Raw genomic sequence first — 4482 nt, 5'->3', positions numbered from 1 at the left:
AGTGGCGCTGGAGGGATCTTAACATAACATAACATAAATAATAGGATAACAAAGGGCCACCAGGGCCCATCTAGGTTATCCTGTATCAGTCGCACAGCGACCTCGTCATCAGTACTTAAAAATACACTTACAAGTACACAATAAATTATATACTAATTCTAAATATTTGGCCCATTAACAGGGCTAAGTCCTGCAGCGAATTCCTCTACAATCTCTGATCCCCATACATGGGGATCATGTCTTGTTTAACTATAGTAAATTTCTTATAAAAACTATCATGCAGCGCTATACATAATTATAAATCTAATAAATTTAAGTGCTTATCTAATCTGTTTTTAAACATTGTCAAACTAGTGCTATTTACAACCGTCTCTGGCAATGCATTCCAGAAGTCTACCACCCTATGACTAAAGAAATATTTTCTTATATCTAACCTGCAGCCTTGCTTTCTAATCTTCCTGCCATGATTTCTAGTCCTACTTCCCTCCTCTAAGGTAAAGAAAGATCTCACATCTATGTAGTTTGTATCTGAGAACATTTTAAATAACTCTATCATATCCCCTCTTATACATCTCCTCTCAAATGAAAACATGTTTAATGCCTTTAATCTATCTCTATACTCCAGGCGCTTCAAAGCTGGTATCATCCTAGTTGCAATCTTGGAGGAAAGATTACCGAGGGATATCATTTCACCGGTAACGGGTATATATTTTCATAGCCGGTTATTCTTCCTCCTTTATTTCCCTTGTTTTCTACCTCCTACAATTACTATTGACGCACACCTGGATTTAGAAACACAGGAAAACACTTAGGACAAAATTTCACTTTGAACACAATTTTTTAGGAAAACTCATCTATATCTAAGGAAATCTGGCAACTAATATAATGAATTCCCCGCTGTGGAAGCACTACCACCACCATCCCTTCACTATTCCTTAAAATTAACCTTTTTCGTCCTTCCTACACTCATATCCTAAAAACTCGATCCGCATCTTTGATTCACAGAATGTTTCATCTATACACGCTGTTCTGGTGTGGATTGAATATATAAACACAGCTCAATTCATCATGAACGAACTTGGAAAATAAAAACGAGAGGAAAATTTTTAAATAATTCCAATGGCCCAAATAAAGACTAAAACCTTGAAAATAAATAATAAAGATATACAAACTTGTAAAGAAGGGAAGTTTCTTGGACTAAAATTGCAAAGAACAGGTATAACAGGACATTGTACTGACATTAAAAACAAGGGAAATGCTGTATTGACTAAGTTAAGAAGATTCACAAACTTAACTCCTAAGTTGAAATCAACATTAGTAAAAACACAACTGATTCCTATATTGGAATATCCACCAATACCAATAATAGCAGTATCAACAACTCAGAAAAAACAAATGCAGACTGTTCTAAACAAGGCACTACGTTTCATACATCAAAACGAAGAAACAAGACTTAAATCAGAGGAATTGCATGTTAAATATAATATAAATCCCTTAAACATATCCATCCATAATAAAGTAAGGAATATATTATGGGAAAAAGTGAAAAATACAGAGCCAGAGCTGTATGAAAATTTAAAAACACCACAAACTAATCCTCATACATGATTTCCAAAAACAACTGGCGTGATAGATACAGAGACCGATCGGTTCGAGGCAATTATTACTTGACACAAGTAATGCTTTTCTAGTTTTTACAGAGTCCACGACGATGGAGGTGGTCGGATCAGACAACGACGAGGACCAGGAGATATGGATCTACATCAATCAATCAATCTTCAACATATTTTTTTTAATATTGTAAATCATAACAATAAGTTATAAAATTAAAAGTAAAATTAAATTCTTTGTTCATATTTAAATCCTGATTGCAGTTTTCATTCCAGCGAGTGCAGTCCAGTCTAACTAGTAGGGATTTAGTTGTGGTTCTCTTGGTGGTCTAGCCATTATCAAACTTATAAATACATAAAAATATGTATAAATGTAAAAAGAAGTGCCTCTCTCTCTCTCTCTCTCTCTAATGATGTTATAAGAATTAACGTGAAAATATATGGAGTAGGATCCCAAGAGTATGTGGTGTCAGGGAGAGCTGTGGTTCTGGTTGCGCAGATGCTGGACTGGATTAATTGCAAGATGGAAATTGATGTTTATGTAATATTTTTTTTCTTTTTACTATGTGAGTTGTCTCAAAATAAAGTTAAAAATAGCTTTGTGGTCAAGCCCACATCCTATCCCTTCTCCTACTGTTTTTCACACCTTCTCTTCCCACCCTCTTTTTCTCATCTTCCTTTCCTTCACCCCTCTTAAAAAAAAAAAAAAAAAAAAAAATCACTTCCTCCCTCCATTTCTCTAGTCTAGGCTGGTCCACCGCCATTCCGTCATGCGCCCTTCATTTTTTTATTTTTTATTCTTCCCTCATTCTCATATCCTACAAATTCCGCACTTCTATATAGTCCACGGAACCTTCATCTGAATGTTGTTTAACTATAAAATGAATGTATAAAAACACATCAAAGAGGGAACATTAATCACACACCGTCACTGCCTCCTGCTGCTCGCTGACCCGCCGCCACGCGTCCCTCCCACGGCTGCCTGGCATGCGCAGTACATTCTGCACACATGAAGCAGACTCGATCCTGTGAATTCTTTTACCCATTTAGCGTTGGAAGAATTATTAAAAGAAAAGCTAAAGGCCTGATAGCCATAGATACATGATACAATGATGCAGATGAGGATAAAGTATGCTGAGGGATTTACTACAAGGATTTATAGAAAAAGATTCACAAGTAATATAATCACCTTGCAAGAGTTAGGATATGCGTTCATGATAAAGAGTAATAGACTCTCGAAAGAACTGGCAAAGAATTAAAATCAACGCAAAAAGAGGAATACGTATAAGACTCCAGCAGGATTTTGTACGAAGAGGAAAAGTATTACAGATCTTATAATATAATAAGAAAATTGCAAATAACAGCGAACTCAATCACCTTCATCCTTCTTGTGTTCTTCCACGTGCAATCTTCCTGTCTCTCCCAATTAAGGCGTTTTCAGTAGCGGCGCGGCTGGGGGCAATCGGAGTCAAACGGAGGCAAGTTTTCGCAAACGCGAGCAAACGCCTTTCCAAAGCGTTTGCTCTTGTTTGGCAAACGCTTTTTAGCCAATCAGCGTGGAGCAACCCCATCAACCTCATGGAATGAGATCAAGAAGGAGTTACATTTCGAATAAAACTGAATAGTTAGACGTATGTTAGGCCATAGAAGTGGGTACTGTAGATAGATTTACGTTTACATATTGTGCGGCATACTGGAGAGAACCGATATAAAAAATACGGCGTGAAATAAATTAAGGAGCTGGTGGTAGCTGGTGACATGTCGCATCTATCCGTCCTTCTTGTGGGTGTTGTCCGATTCCATACTTCTAGTCGTGACTTCGATACAATAATGGAGTTACTTTTCTATTATTAGGTGAAAAATGATAATATTTTGCAAATCCTTATATCATAAAGTAATGAATGATGGTAAAATAGATTATCTGCTAATTATTGACGTAATTCAATTATATAGGTGTCAGAAAACCGCAGCCATACATCTACAATGGAACACCTTCAAAACAAGCCCGCGTAGATCAAACCACTTCCAGGACTGAAGACCTGTTGTTTTTTATGAGTATTGCGCTGCTCGGGGCTCGGCATATACAAATGATGAAACACTGGTGACCTATAATACTCCCCTTCAAGGAATAAATCTCCAAACTCTTCCACTATGCTGCTGTGTTTACGTCTTGACCACAGTGCTGGAGCAGGGGACTGATGTGTACGATAACTTCTCCCAGGGATTGAGATCACAGTGACACGGTCGTCTGGCACCACCGACGGTGTCCTCAGCACTGTCCTGTTCAGCGTGAAGTCAAACATGTTTGGCCTTGCGGTGACGCTACTGAAAACGCCTTTATAAGCAGTGGGGAGGCCAACAATTATGACGATACTAGACGATGCAAACAAGAAACTGAATCAACGAAGTTTTAGCAAGTCTTAAAGGGGTTATCACACTGGCCTATGATACGCGGAACGAGGGCTGTTTGCCTAGCATAGCAAGAACGCCGCCAGCTTGTATGTCTGTATGATAATGTTCCTGGTTTCGCGCCAAGAACCATGGCCCGCGTCTCGCTTATCATAGGCCAGTGTGATACTCCCTTAACTCTCTCTCTCTCTCTCTCTCTCTCTGGCGCATTACATGCTGAGTTGTGGCGTGTTAGGTGGGTGAAATCAGCCTGCAGTCTTCTAAAATGCACTAATGACCCAGCAGCTTTTACTCGCTACTGTAACCCTTATTCGAATTGCCACAGAACTCACTCTATTGCGGTTGTCAGTAACTGGTTCGCTCGAGAGGCGGCAGGACACACACACACACACACACACACACACACACACACACACACACACACACACACACACACACACAAAAAAAATAAATAAATAAATAA

General features: G+C 38.7%; 1 long non-coding RNA gene across 1 annotated transcript; it reads right to left on the bottom strand.

The window, feature by feature from the left end:
* Positions 1 to 728: 728 nt before the first annotated feature.
* Positions 729 to 3258, bottom strand: LOC123512467. Its single transcript, XR_006677106.1, has 2 exons — positions 2988 to 3258; positions 729 to 2611 (listed from the first exon to the last, which is right to left on the bottom strand). It is a non-coding gene; the product is annotated as an uncharacterized LOC123512467 (long non-coding RNA).
* Between the last annotated feature and the right edge of the window lie 1224 nt (positions 3259 to 4482).

Source organism: Portunus trituberculatus, chromosome 33, assembly GCF_017591435.1.
Source record: "Portunus trituberculatus isolate SZX2019 chromosome 33, ASM1759143v1, whole genome shotgun sequence".
Taxonomy (NCBI): domain Eukaryota; kingdom Metazoa; phylum Arthropoda; class Malacostraca; order Decapoda; family Portunidae; genus Portunus; species Portunus trituberculatus.
Note: the sequence above shows the minus strand (reverse complement) of the source record. Positions and strands in the feature narration are given on the sequence as shown.